Below are 15,946 nucleotides of genomic sequence, written 5' to 3' on the forward strand. Positions count from 1 at the left end.
CAAAATGCTTCGCTTATTAATTTCCTTTTTTTTTTTATACTATTTTCACTGAATCCAACTGAATACTTGAATGGGAAATCAAAATATTCCTTTTCTTCAGCTAGATTTCGAACAGTAATCAGAGAAACTCATTATGCTCATATCCACAATAAAGATTATTCACACGTTGAGGAAAATGGTGAGAACATTAAGTGAAATATATACTATTATATAAATATGTACACGCTAGAATCATTCGTTTGTCATTAAAATCAGATGGTTTTAGAGGCCCCCCTCCCAAAAAAAAGATAACTACCATTAGGTCTTTTCAACTTTTAAAATCTCCCTTCCCTATTCCCCGACAGTGGTTGGTGGTGCGTCACCATTAGGCTATATGCTGTTTATCTCTACCATTCACACTTCTGTGCTTCCCGATATATTGAGATCTTCCCTAGCCAATAGCTCTTCCCAAGTTACAATTTCTATCCACTAATGGATCATAATAACATAGTACTCTTATATTCCTACATATCAACAGCTTCAATCTTAAATCTTACATTTGCATTCAACATCGACAGTCCGTTTCCATAAAGGAGAATTGGCTCAACAATATCTTGCTTCTTTTCCCCTCGTAAAACCTTAAACCATTCTGCTTTAATTTTCTCTCTAATTGTTCTAAAACTGGCTTATCGAATTGCTGTGTTCGTAGATTTTTCTTTACAAATAAATGTGTTGATAATAATGATAATCTTATTCAATAATGATGATGATGCTAAAATAGAGTATTTATTTCAAAAGTTACTGATGTTATAAAAATAATTTCTTAAGATGTTGAAGGCTTTCTCGTTTTAACGGTGTTGTGATAGTGAATTTGACAGATATAACGGACTATGATTCGCCTAATAATAGGCTACATGGCAAACAAAGCTCGTGTCTCATGTACGACGCCGAAGCTTTAAATGTAGATTGGGACCTGAAAAGCAGTCTTAAAAGTAATTATCATAATCATCTTCCACGCATATTGACGCAAAGGGCCTCGGTTAAATTTCGCCAGTCGTCTCTTTCTTGACATCTTAAATCGATACTCCGGCACAGTGTAAAATCCGGACGTCGGATGCTGTCCGGGAGAATAGAAAATCGCTTGTATCACCGGGAAAGACGCGAAAATACACCTCTTTTTTGTGACTGGTAATGTTCACTGATACTTTCTGTTATTTTCTGAATAAATGTCCGAAAAATATTAGTTTATTTTAATGTTATTGAGAATAATCTGAATCGGACGTCAACATTACACTATTTAACTGCCCGCTATTCTCAATAAAATGAAAATAAATCAATATTTTTCGAACATTTATTCAGGAATTAACAGAAAGTATCAGTGAAAATTACCAGTGTCAAAAAAGTGGTGTATTATGGCGCCTTTACCGGTGATACAAGCGGTTTTCTATTCTCCCGGACGGCATCCGACGTCCGACGTCCGACGTCCGGATTTTACACTGTGCCCGATACACCTCCTTTCATAGTCGCATATTTCACGTTTCATAGTCCTCAGCCTTGTAGGCCTAGGTTTTCCAACTCATCTGGTACCTTATGGAGCCCAATTGAAAGTTTGATGAAGTAACATCTCCTGGGAGTACGAAGAGCATGCCCAATGCCCAAACCATCTCCACATCTACTCATCCACATATGGCACTCGAGGGCATTATCACACTGATTCGTGGGAGGTGGTTGTGGTTGATTTGCCGTTTCTGCCAGTTAATGTTGTTTAGCTAAAAGGTTCGCTCTTCTATTCTCTTCAAAGAGTTCCGTGCCCACTTTAACTTTGCTTCTCCACTCGTTCCTGTTGGTTGCTGAAGCTTCGAATGTGTTGGGTTTATGTTAGCTTAGCTTCCTTGAAGGATTTCTTGAGTTGGTCTTTAAATCGAAGGATAGGATAGTCTCTAGGCCGGTTACCTGTATTTAACTCGCTGAAAAGTATTTTCTTTGGTAGTCTTGCGTCCCCCATGCGCATCACATGGTCAGACCATCTCGGGCAGTGTTTCATATAATCATTGCCTCGATGCTGGTGCCGTTGGCTATTCCAAAGACTGCTGTATTGGACCAAGGTGAGACGGCCTTGATTGGACACAGTCATTTATTTGATTTTCATTATTGGTGTTTTTTTTTCTGGAGGAATTGTTCGTTTTTTTTTAGGTCTCCACTATAAAAGGTCCAAGTCTCCAATGCATATAACAGGGTAGATACTATAACATTCCTACCAAAATCTTTTTCTTTTATTACACCCCATGTCTCAATATTTGCAAACATTGTAAGGACTATTACAGCTTCATAAATCCTTATTCCCACCAGCAATGAAAAAAAGATCTGCCATAGCCTCTGTACCATGGCCTTTCACTGTCTTGGGGTAGAGTTCTCTTGCTTGAGGGTACACTCAGGCATACTATTTATCTTGTTTTTTTCTAAGTTTTCATAGTTTATAAATGAAAGATTTATTTTAATGTTGTTACTTGTCTTGAAATCTATTACTTTAATTGTCAATTACTTCTCTTTTAGTTTCCTTATTTCTTTTCCTCACTAGGCTATTTTCCCTGTTGGAGCCCTCTGACTTATAGCATCCTGCTTTTCCAACTAGGGTTGTAACTTCACACATAAGTAAATATATGATACTTTAATTTCTAGCCAAATACGTGAACAATATATTTTTCCTATTATCATTATTATTATTATTACTTGCTAAGCTACAACCCTAGTTGGAAAAGCAGGATGCTATAAGCCCAGGGGCTCCAACAAGGAAAGTAGCCCAGTGAGGAAAGGAAACAAGGAAATTATTTCAAGAAGAGCAACAATATTGAAATAAATATAACTTTATAAACTATAAAAACTTCAACAAAACAAGAGGAAGAGAAATAAGATACAAGATAGAACAATGTGCCCGAGTATACCCTCAAGCAAGAGAACTCTAACCCAAGACGGTGGAAGACCATGGTACAGAGGTTATGGCACTACCCAAGATTAGAGAACAATGGTCTGATTTGGAGTGTCCTCCTAGAAGAGCTGCTTACCATAGCTAAAGAGTCTCTTCTGCCCTTACAAAGAGGAAAGTGGTCACTGAACAATTACAGTGCAGTAAAACGAATTGTTTGGTAATCTCAGTGTTGTCAGGTGTATGAGGATAGAGGAAAATATGTAAATAGGCCATACTAATCGGTGTGTGAGTGTAGGCAAATGGGAAAATGAACCGTAACCAGAGAGAAGGATCCAATGTAGTACTGTCTGACCAGTCAAAAGATCCCATAACTCTCTAGTGATAGTATCTCAATGGGGGGCTGATGCCCAAGTCAACCTACTACCTACTACGCTATCTTGTGTTTTATGCATTTCTGACCATGATTATTGGGGCAAACCACCCGTTCATGAGTTTTTGGACCCCTTAGATAAAGACAAGTATGGGGGACACCAGTAGGAAACCACGTTTTTTTGGGTGGGGAAATATCATAAACGAGTGATTTGCAGCAATAATAATGGTCAGAAATGCAAAATAAGCCCAAGATAACCAGTTGGAAAAATATATGTGGTTGATGTAAATGGCTGAAAACCGGCCAAACATGATTATTTAACGCTTGAGATTTGTAAAAAGAGTACAGAACCTAAAAAAAAACCCATCTAATCTAACCTATAATAGTTCCCAGGTCACAACCCCTAGCCGGGGGGAAAGGCCCCGGATCCACCCTGCTTACACATCACAAACCTTCCCAGGTCACTACCGCCAGTGCTGCCAGAAGGGTGTCTAAAAATCCCCAAAACTCATGATAAAAAATCCCCAAATCAACCCAAAAATCCCCATTTTCACAAATATATTTTCTACTGAGCATGTAGGCTTTACTAATCTAGAAATTATTCACTACACTTCATATAAGTACAATTAAACTAATTGCAACAATATAAAGGTTTACTCATCTTTGTTTCTGCTTAATAGAAATTTGTACAGAATATCATACTCAGACGCCCAAAATCCCCAAATCTAGGGATAAATCCCCATATCTGGCAACAGTGACTACCGCTAGCCCCTTCCCGGGTACAAACTAAAATTAAATCACAAATAAATCTTTATATTATGATAAAGTAAATCGCAAATAAATCTTCCATTATGAAAAAATAAATAACAAATAAATCCTTACCTTACGCTTGACACCGTCGCCTTTTTTTCTTGGCAATCTTTACTGAAACTTTGCGGTAGAAAATGTGCTGGCCTTCCCTGAAAATTAAGTCAGAATCAGACATTTGAGGCATTACTTCGCAGTTATTTTTTAATTACACATGAGTAACAATAGCTTTACACTGAACGGAGAGCATTTCCATCACAGTCAATTGCCGACATAAACAAATTACATTAAATTTCGAAATAGATTGATGTGCTTAAGTTCCCTCTTGGAGATAACTTTACGATATGGTGGTTGAGTTGAACCTGAAGACGAAGGTGGGGAAAAATGACTGTTGTAGAACAACATCCGGGAACTTATGTTAGAAGTTCTTGTAATTTACTAATTTGTTAAAAAAATTGACAAATACGTCAAGAGTAAATTCACAGAAAGCTCCCCAAACCATGGGAAAAACGCATGCACAATAAGTCCCCTTCAGTCTTTCAGATGTAAACGATGGATTTTTTAATGAAAAAAACATACTTCAAATTTTAACAGACTGATATGTATGTTATTATGCCCCAGCCCCTATTAAACATATAGAGAAAAATACCAAACTACCCAGCACTCGTCCATTTCTTATAGCGAATTCCAGTTTCGCTGCAAATTAGAGTATCATATTCACCCACAAATAATAATAATAATAATAATAATAATAATAATAATAATAATAATAATAATAATAATAATAATAATAATACTCCGTTAGTCTCGATACTTCCTAACAAAAATATTGGATAGCCGTTACAAAGGCTGTAATCACCGCTACAAATGCTATGACCCATCATTTTACCAGGAGCAAAGCGAAGGTTCGTCTTATTTTTTTTCTATAATTAATGGATATGTTATGCATATCTATACCATATGATAACAAAGATCGCAAATGCCAGCCAATCTTGAGTGAAGAACTAAAAATTCTTTTATTTCTGTAGGGCTGAAGTAGAAGCTACATAATGAGATATCTCTTGAAGTGTACAGACTCATAGGCGAGTCTCATATTTTTCCATGATAAGTCGAATCGGTAATTGATTAACTTAGATTGGTTTTAAAGTTATGGTCGGTTAATACAAAATTGCACAATTTTCGGTAAATTTATATTTACGGACGGGGGAACATTTCGAACAGGAAATATGTTTTCCTGTAGTAAATGACGTGATTTAACCGAATTTGACTTAAATTTTAACCCAAACAAACAGAACAGCCAGTTCGGCTACTCTGTTCCCCACTACACTCGCCAAAACTGGTAACTGAAATGATGTCAAATACGGTGAAATCACATTATTTACTACAAGAAAATACATTTTAAGTTCAAAATGATTTAGCCTAAAACTAATGGTTCTTGCTTTGCCGTGTGCTTGCTTCGCTCGCGAAAAAATATTTTAAGTTCAAAATGAGGTTTCATTGTATGTAGTGTATTACAGGGCGATGTAACCTAGGTAAACAACTACTTTTTCTTATAGAAAAAATTATGCTCTCCGAAAATGACACTCGTTCCCGTCGCAAATGAATAGTTTCAGAAATATATATACATCTATACCCTCCGATAATGGGGGACCCCCAGTGGGAACTCGGGGTTTTGGGTGGGGAAAACATACTGGGGAATCGATATATAAACGTAAAAAAAGCCTTTTCTTCTCTATTCATTACCTAATTGAAATTATAATAACCGGAGGAAAATACAAAACAGTATATCTGAATAAACTTTGGAGGCGCCGTTACAAAGATTGTGTCATGAAAAAATACAGTAACCAGTGCTGCCAACGTCCGATGTAGATCAAATGTTATTTTGTGACCTGTCATACTACTAGGCTAGGTTAGGTGGGTTTGTTAGGTTCTGTGCCCTTTTTGTACTTTTTATATATTGGGTAAAACTTATATGGAGAAATTATTTAAAATACGTATGGAAATATCTATCATTGCTATCGTTAGTAATGTCAGCGTGCCGTTGGTAACTCTGTGTACCATACGTCAACGTTGGTAACACTGTGTATTATTGGTAACGTTGCTAATGTTATCGTTCGCAGTACATTCGTAAGAGAAGTGACACCGTGCAACTTAAAGTTAGCTGAATTGGTTGATCTGTTTGTTTCCGATTGAAATTAACATCAAATTCGGTTAAATCACGTTATTTACTATAGGAAAACATATATTTTCTGTTCGAAATCTCACCCAGTAATACAATAAAAAATTACCCAAAATGATTTAGCTTAAAACTAATGGTTCTTGCTTTGCCGTGTGCTCGCTTCGCTCGCGAAAAAATAAAAACATCAAGCTCCGTATGTACTGGCAAGCGGTAATGTTGAGCTGCGTACGCTAACAGCAATTTTTCAATATTAATCTTACCCGATAATCATGTAGCTGTCAACTCCGTTGCCCGACAGAATTCTACGGAAGGGATACGCCAGCGATCGCTATACAAGAGGGGGGTGTACTCACAAGCGCCACCTGTGGCCAGGTACTGCAGTACTTCTTGTTGACACCACCTCAATTTTTCCTCTGTCGTGCTTCCGGCAAGACGTTCATGGATACGCTTATAATTTTGGAGTTTTTTGCTCACGATTTGGTGATGTATTTGCTCTAGAGTTTAGCTTTCGCTATTCAGGAAGTTTTATCATTAGCTTAGATAGCTTTTGGAATTAATTTGATTAATTATGGTGACGAAGAGAGTATGAACTCTCTTTCACTTTTAAATGGCCGACCCTTCCCTTAGACGGAAGTGTTGGTGTCTAAGAGAGTATAGACTCTCTTTCTTAATTTTGCTTAACAAAAGTTATAGATTTTTTTTTTTTTTTTTTTTTTTTTTATATCTCTCCGCCTTTTATAGGCCTCTTCGTTTAACTTCCTTTTATTATAAACTTATTAAAATTAATTTTTATATTTGTTTATATTCGACCTTTCCTAATAGTAGGCGGTCTTTTCTTGGTATCGAAGTTAATTAACATTGAGCCCGTCATTTCGGTTTTACCTGTTAACATATTATGCTATTTTAATGTTTTTGAAAGAATTTCTTTGATAGTCTCGTACTGTTTTCAAAGTTGAACTAACGTTTTGTATTGTCTCTGCAGTTGTTGACGTTCAGAACGTTCAACTTGCGCTCTATCGTTACGATAGAGAGAGAATTTTCACGGTGTCACGTTGCAGTAAGAGTAACCGTTTCTAGCGTTTTGTTCATTCTTTCTTAGCTTAATGGTTTTAATTCTAATAAAGTAACTTTTTATTTGGGAAATATTTCAGTTTTTTTTTTCCTTTAACAATAATATGTTTTAACGATATATATGATTGGGCTCTTCTCTCAGGTTCTAAGTCAAGAGAGAGAGAGAGAGAGAGATAGAGACGGAGGGAGAGAGAGCTGGATAAACGTTTCGTTCAAGCGAGTAACGTTGTTATCGTTTTTGCTCTTCTCCCTAGGCTCTTTAGGGGAAGAAGGTAAACGTTTCTAGAGTTTTATTCTTGTTCTCAAGCTTTATGCGGTGAGAGATTTTAAACGTTGTTTTTTTGATCTAGTGTTTAGTCTCTTTCCAGCCACTGAATTATTTATCTTTCATTAGATTTTTCTGTTACATTGTAATTCTGTTTTCGCAATTACTAACTTTTAAGGAAGGATAGAATTGCGTGTTTCAGGTACAAACCACTTAAAGTTTCGAGTTCAGTGAAATAAGTGCAAACAGAAAATCAAAAGTGATAAGTGATTAGCGCAAAGTGTGTCAGTGTTGTGCGTGAGGGTACTTCTGTGCGTGCCAGTCGTCCTCCCAGTCCGGGACCTCTTGCAAGCTCCCAAGCCCAGGGGAGAAGCAATGTCGAAGGGCAAAAGGGTTCGGCAGGCCTTGATCGGCGCACAGAAGTATCCTCGGTGGTTGCGGGCGTGTCTTACAGAGACCGTCACTCCCACCCGCAGACGATTGAGCCCTTATTTTGCTCGTCTGCAGAAGAAATTTCGGGGAGAAAACGCTGGACTCAGGTCTCAAGACCTCTTAAACGTAAAGTCCAGACCTCTAGAGTTCAACAACCCGGATGCAGTCATTGGGTTAGCTCTGACTCTCCGCAGTCATCAGGTGACTGCACACCTCCTAAGAGAGGTAAGGCGATGCCTCAACAGACCTCATCTTCTGTTAAGGCTTTGCCTCAACAGACCTTATCGTCTGTTGATCCCAAGATGACTTTACTGCAGTCCATGCAGTCGCAGCTTGCGGTCTTAATGCGTGAGTTTCAGACTGAGAAGGTTACACCTTCTCCTGCGAGCGCTCCGCCTCACCGCAGTCCAGTCTGCCAGGCGTACGAAGTTGAGGTTCCTCAAGCTACCTTACCGCGTTCGGAGTTGCCAGTTTCCAGCGTTGTGCAGCAACCTCAACCTTCCTTAAGGCAACCTCAACAATGGGAGCAGGAGTCTTATGCCTTGAGGCAAGATTTTCTTGCAGTTAGACCATCTTCGAGGCAACAACCTCTTGAGGTACGACAACCTCTACCATCCTTGAGGCAGCCACCTCAGCTCTCGCAGCTGCTACCTCAACTTTCCTCAAGGCGAGAGCCTCACTCTTGAGGCTAGCTCCTCAGGAACCTCAACTCGTGAGACAGGAACTGCGTTCTGCGCAGCCGCTACCTCAACTCTCGCAGCTCACACCTCAAGAACCTCAACTCGTGAGTCAAGAGCCTCTCTCTGCGCAGCCACCTCAACCCTTGAGGCAAGCGCAACTCTTGAGGCAGGAACCTCATGCTATGAGTCAGCCACCTCAATGCATGCATCTGCCACTTTCTCCTCAACTTGAGCCTCTTCCCATTCAACTTTGAAATAACAAATGGCAATAATAACACCTCATTACTTTCATAACTTGCATTTGTAATCATATACATGTATGCCTACACAAACATTATGATAATGGAGGTTATTCGTATTACTTAAATAAAAAAAATATATATGTATTCCTTGCAATATATTTTTAACAAAATCGCAAAATATGGCTAAAATATCTTCAAAACAAAAATGAATCATGAGTTATGAATGTAATTTAAATATTATGTTGATATTAAAACCCCATGCAAGCATGCATGAAGTAATGCAGTGTTGCCAACAGGGCGAGTTTCCCTTTCCTGAGGTGAAGTAGATTATAGTACGTATATTTAGTGCAGCTTAATTCTACGATTAGCCGGCTATCAAATTCATCAACAAAACAGTCTAAATCAATTCCCTCGGCACGTGCACTTTCAATAGACAGTAATGCGATATTACTCAATCTAGCACTGGTCATGGAATTTCTGAGAAATGTTACACGCCATGCAACATGCTCTGCTTACCTTACAGCATGCTCTACATACAGCATGCTCTGCATACAGCATGCTCTGCATACAGCATGCTCTGCATACAGCATGCTCTGCATACCTTACCGCATGCTTCTCAGTCACACATCTTTGGTTGTTGCCAACTCACTAGACTGTCAAGCAGTTTCATAACGTTGCCTTCTAGTCTGCTGCTTTTGCACCAGTGAAACCCTCACTGAGAGAACTCAGCTTTTCTCGGATATGGTCCCTGTAGATGAGAAAGTGCTTTTCTCCCTCCTTCTGATATTCCCTTGAGGACTCTGTCATTTGGAGAGGAGCCTTTAGCTGCGTAGCCCCCTATGGACTTTTATTTAAGCATAACATGCTTCCAGGGAAGGTAATGGTTCCACTTCAGTCGCTAACCCCGTCTGTTACCACACCTGCTCCCTTAGACCTTGAGCTGTGTTGCAAGACATGCAGTCCAAGCTTAGTCCTTGTTAGAGGATTTTTTGTTTACGGAGTCAGTGTGTCACTGGGAAGACGTTCAACAACCAGCAGAAGTGACTTGTTGTGACGCAGTGCGGCAACCTCAGCAACCCGATAAGGAGTTGTCTGTACGACCCAGACAGTCTAGACAGCTTCGGGTTGTCACTGTACTTCCTCGCTTCCCCATGGTTGACAGTTCACAGACTGTGCAGCAGTACCATGATCTTGTGTCCGGCTCCGTCAGACGACTGGCTTTTAAGAGCTCCCACAAGTCGTCGCTGTCTGGAGATTCTCAGATGGACTTTGGATCTGACCAAGGAACTGGGCCTCCTGGTCAATTTTGAGGAGTCTCAGCTCGTCCCATCCCAGACCATTGTCTACCTGGGTATGGATCTTCAGAGTCGAGCTTTTCGGGCTTTTCCGTCGGCCCCAAGGATCTTCCAAGCCCTAGAATGCATCCAGAGCATGCTGAGAAGGAACCGATGCTCAGTCAGGTAGTGGATGAGTCTAACAGGGACACTTTCATCGCTGGCCCTGTTCATCGTGTTAGGGAGACTCCACCTCCCCCCCTTCAGTATCATCTAGCTGCTCACTGGATAAAGGACATGACGCTAGAGACGGTCTCAGTTCCTGTTTCCGAAGAGAGGAGGTCTTCTCTCGCGTGGTGTAAGAACAGCTTTCTTCTCAAGGAAGTCTAGCTTTGGCTGTTCAGAAACCCGACCGCCGTCTCCTCTCGGACGCATCAGACACGGGCTGGGGTGCGACTTTGGACGGACAGGAATGCTCGGGAACATGGAATCAGGAGCAAAGGACACTTCACATCAATTGCAAGGAGTTGTTGGCGGTTCTTCTGGCCTTGATAAACTTCAAGTCCCTCCAGCTTAACAAGGTGGTGGAGGTGGACGCTGACAACACCACAGCCCTGGCTTACATCTTCAAGCAGGGAGGGACTCTTTCGTGGAAGTTGTTCTAGATCGCAAGGGACCTCCTCATCTGGTCAAAAGATCGAAAGCTCACGCTGGTAACGAGGTTCATTCAGGGCGGTATGAATGTCATGGCAGATCACCTCAGCCGGAAGGGTCAGGTCATCCCCACAGAGTGGACCCTTCACAAGAATGTTTGCAGCAGACTTTGGGCCCTGTGGGGTCAGCCAACCATAGATCTGTTCGCTACCTCGATAACCTAGAGACTCCTGTTGTATTGTTCTCCGATTCCAGACCCAGCAGCAGTTCACGTGGATGCTTTTCTGCTGGATTGGTCCCATCTCGACCTGTATGCATTCCCGCCGTTCAAGATTGTCAACAGGGTACTTCAGAAGTTCTCCTCTCGCAAAGGGACACGGCTGACGTTGGTTGGCTCCGCTCTGGCCCACGAGAGAATGGTTCATAGAGGTACTGCAATGGCTGGTCGACATTCCCAGGACTCTTCCTCTAGGAGTGAACCTTCTACGTCAACCTCACGTAAAGAAGGTACACCCAAACCTCCACGCTCTTCGTCTGACTGCCTTCAGACTTTCGAAAGACTCTCAAGAGCTAGGGGCTTTTCGAAGGAGGCAGCCAGAGCGATTGCCAGAGCAAGGAGAACATCCACTCTCAGAATCTATCAGTCTCAAAGGGAAGTCTTCCGTAGCTGGTACAAGACCAATGGAGTTTCCTCAACCAGTACCACTGTAACCCAGATTGCTGACTTCCTGTTACATCTAAGGAAAGTAAGATCCCTTTCAGCTCCTACTCTCAAGGGTTACAGAAGTATGTTGGCAGCGGTTTTCCGCCACAGAGGCTTGGATCTTTCCACCAACAAAGATCTACAGGACCTCCCTAGGTCTTTTGAGACCTCAAAGGAACGTCGGTTGTCCACTCCAAGCTGGAATCTAGACGTGGTCCTAAGGTTCCTTATGTCATCAAGATTTGAACCTCTCCAATCAGCCTCTTTTTAGGACCTCACATTAAAAACTCTTTTCCTCGTGTGCTTGACAACAGCTAAAAGAGTAAGTGAGATCCACGCCTTCAGCAGGATCATTGTTTTCTCATCTGAAACGGCTACATGTTCCTTGCAGCTCGGTTTTTGCTAAACGAGCTTCCTTCACGTCCTTGGCCTAAGTCGTTCGAGATCCCAAGCCTGTCCAACTTGGTGGGGAATAAACTGGAGAGAGTACTTTGCCCAGTTAGAGCTCTTAGGTACTATCTAAAAAGGTCTTAACCTTTACGAGGACAATCAGAAGCCTTATGGTGTGCTATCAAGAAACCTTCTTTTCCAAGGTCTAAGAACTCAGTTTCTTACTATTCAGGCTTCTGATTAGGGAAGCACATTCTCATCTGAAGGAAGAAGACCTTGCTTTGCTGAAGGTAAGGACACATGAAGTGGGAGCTGTGGCTACTTCAGTGGCCTTCAAACAGAACCGTTCTCTGCAGAGTGTTATGGATGCAACCTATTGGAGAAGCAAGTCAGTGTTCGCATCATTCTATCTCAAAGATGTCCAGTCTCTTTACGAGTACTGCTACACCCTGGGACCATTCGTAGCAACGAATGCAGTAGTAGGCGAGGGCTCAGCCACTACATTCCCATAATCCCATAACCTTTTAACCTTTCTCTTGAATACTTTTTATGGGTTGTACGGTCGGCTAAGAAGCCTTCCACATCCTTGTTGATTTGGCGGGTGGTCAATTCTTTCTTGAGAAGCGCCTAGGTTAAAGGTTGTGATGAGGTCCTTTAGTATGGGTTGCAGCCCTTGATACTTCAGCACCTGAGTTGTTCAGCCTCCTAAGAGGAACGCTGCGCTCAGTAAGGAAGACGAACTTATTTAAGGCAGAGTAATGGCTCAAGTCGACTTCCTTACCAGGTACTTATAATTTCATTGTTATTTTGAATAACTGATAATATGAAATACGGGATACTTAGCTTCTTGATATACATGTACACTGGTTTTCACCCACCTCCCTGGGTGTGAATCAGCTACATGATTATCGGGTAAGATTAATATTGAAAAATGTTATTTTCATTAGTAAAATAAATTTTTGAATATACTTACCCGATAATCATGATTTAATTGACCCACCCTTCCTCCCCATAGAACCAGTGGACCGAGGAAAAATTGAGGTGGTGTCAACAAGAAGTACTGCAGTACCTGGCCACAGGTGGCGCTTGTGAGTACACCCCCCTCTTGTATAGCGATCGCTGGCGTATCCCTTCCGTAGAATTCTGTCGGGCAACGGAGTTGACAGCTACATGATTATCGGGTAAGTATATTCAAAAATTTATTTTACTAATGAAAATAACATGTTTTACCCTAAATCCTAATAAGGGTTCTATTGTAACAGGGCAACGTAACCTAGGGAAAAAAACTATTTTTTTCTGTATTAAAAGGTCCGTTCTCTTCGAAAATGACACTCGTAGACTTGTAAAATTTTACCTCAAATAGTTTTTATTTCGCCGTGAGCTAGCTTCACTCGCCGAAAAATAAACACATCAAGCTCCCTATGTACTGGCAAGGGGTAATGTTAGGCTGCACATGCTAACTTAAATACAAGTCTAATAATTAACTGCATTCACTATTCAGATAATTAAACTTGGAAAGTAAAAATAATGACTTGCTTTAAGATCGGGGTGTCGAAGGCTGGGGATCATCAGGGTAATTTCCATGAAACTTCCCTGTGGCTTCTAAGTACGGTTAATTACAGCCATTACATGTTTCTATAGGAAGTTCACTAACAGTTCATGTAAACAGTAGAACATGTATAAAGGCTTACACGGAAAAAGGCTCGAGAAGGGACTGATGCGAGTACTTGAAGCGATAAGAAAAGGTGGTGCTGAAATATTAAACCCCGGGGGCAACTTTCCATACGTATAGGTACGTGATTGGTTAACGGAAACAGCACAGAGTCTATGAAGTAAACTTGAATGAACTTACATGGGAAACTTGTTCAGAATAAGTATTTATGTGAAAACAGGGTGTTATACGGTAATAACAACAAGTATGAAGAAAAAATAGTAAGATAATATGAAGGGAATAATAAATATTTTATGGTAATAAATCGAAATGTTATAAGGGAGAAAACATTAGAAAGGGGTATGGAAACAAAGAGAAATATGCAGGTGAGTATTGTATCAACGAATACATAACGATATTAGGGGGTCAAGTCTCGTAGTATACTTGAATGACTTGGGTAAAAAATACAATGTCCAAGTGGGTATTGCATAAACATATGGTATTAGAAGAATGGTTTGGGTAAAACGTAATATGTCCACGTGGGTATTGCATAAAAGAATGTGTACATACAGTATTAGAAGGGTCAGATCAAGTAGAATACTTGAAAGTCATGGGTGAAAATGAGGAGGGTTTATAAGAAAATGAGTAATACTTGGGTAAAATCTAATATGTCCATGTGGGTATTACATAAAAGAATGGGTACATACAGTATAAAATGGGTCAGATGAAGTAGAATACAGTACTTAAATGTCGCCGGTAAAAATAAGAGGGTCTATAAGAAAACTAATATCCTATTGGTCCGTAGAATGTCAATAAACAAATGAAAAATATCCCAGTATTATAGGATATAGATAATTTGTGCAGTTTAACCATGGATTTATTATACATCCAAGAAAATAATCTATAGAGAAGGAAAGGTTTGTTTTACCATTATATACCGTTTTTCCTACTGGAGGTGCCCCATTATCGGTGGATATCGATATATATATATTTCATTATGTATTTATTTGCTGTAAAGATATGTGTCATTTTCGAAGGAAAGGCATTTTTCCTTAGGAATTTTTTTTTTTTTTTAGATAGTTTTCCCCGTCCGTAACTATAATAAAACTCAATTTTTGTTCTTTAGTGAAGGTACTGCTGTCAGTTCACCTCACACAGTACATTTTGATACATTCAAAGGGACATTGAACAGTCCATTTTAGTCTTGGTTGCACCCATCATTTAACTTATTACTTTACATCTATTCCAGATCTAAATTTTTTGGTAAAATTATATAACACGGAACTACGTTTCCATTAGAAAAAAAAAGCTTTTCCTTTAGTAAATATTATGCTTTCAACGAATTTGACCCTCATTTTCACCACAAATAAACAATTCTCCCATTATCCCCCTCCTTCCCGACGGGTATAGGTGGGAACTTGGGACTTTAGGGTGGGTGAAAACAGGATAAACAGGTGATTATTTAATAATTCCAAGATTCATAAAAGGCTACATGACCTAACAAACCCACCTAACCTAACCTAGTAGTTCCCAGGTCACAAACCTAGCTGGGGGCAAGCCCTCCAGACCCCCTTTCCCAGGTCACAGACCTAGCTTGGGGGAAGGCCTCCAGACCTCCCTTCCCAGGTCACAGACCTAGCTTTGGGCAAACCCCTTGGACCCCCTTCTCAGGTCACAGACCTTTCCCCCAGACCCCTACCTAGGTCACAAACTCTAAAAGTAATAAATCGCAAATAATTCCTTACCTTAAGATTGACACAGTAGAGTTACAATAAAAAATGTGTTGGTCTTCCCTTAAACATGACACGGAATCCCACTTAAGACACTTTAAGGATAGGAGCAGATACAAGTTTGTAAAATGTAAACAAAAGTAATAAATATTTCAGGTTGAGAGGAGGCCAATATTTTGTGTATTTTTTTGTGGATTTATTGTGCATCCCACAGAATAATGTATAGAGAAGAACAGGTTAGTTTTACCATTAATTATCGATTTACCAGTACTGTAAATATGCCCCACCCAAAATCCCCGGTTCCCAGTGGGTGGGCCCCAATTACTGTAGGATATATTAGGGTATATCTTATTAACTATTTATTTGTGACAGAAATAAAGGTAATTTAAAAAAAAAAAAACAGGAGTTTATCCATATAAAACCGCATTCCTATATTATTAAAGGTTTTTCCATGTTTTCTACAAAAATAACATTTTTTTAGGTTACTTTAATTAATCACCAACACTGGGTTTGGACATAGGATAATCGTGCAGATCGTTTTGACATTAAAAGGAACTGGCAAATAAAACCAATGTGTAAAGTACAGCTGTGTT

At 40.0% G+C, this 15,946-nt stretch overlaps 2 protein-coding genes across 2 annotated transcripts in view; both read left to right on the forward strand.

The window, feature by feature from the left end:
• LOC137634545 (uncharacterized) overlaps positions 1-15,946 on the forward strand; it is a 469,969-nt gene that overhangs the window by 250,374 nt on the left and 203,649 nt on the right. The window lies entirely within an intron of this gene.
• mRpL15 (mitochondrial ribosomal protein L15) overlaps positions 4,889-15,946 on the forward strand; it is a 47,278-nt gene continuing 36,220 nt past the window's right edge. Inside the window, exon 1 of the mRNA XM_068366895.1 lies at positions 4,889-4,987. The gene's annotated coding sequence lies outside the window, so the exon portion shown is untranslated. The remainder of the gene's footprint in view (positions 4,988-15,946) is intronic.

Source organism: Palaemon carinicauda, chromosome 44 (assembly GCF_036898095.1).
Source record: "Palaemon carinicauda isolate YSFRI2023 chromosome 44, ASM3689809v2, whole genome shotgun sequence".
In the NCBI taxonomy this organism is placed as follows: Eukaryota; Metazoa; Arthropoda; class Malacostraca; order Decapoda; family Palaemonidae; genus Palaemon; species Palaemon carinicauda.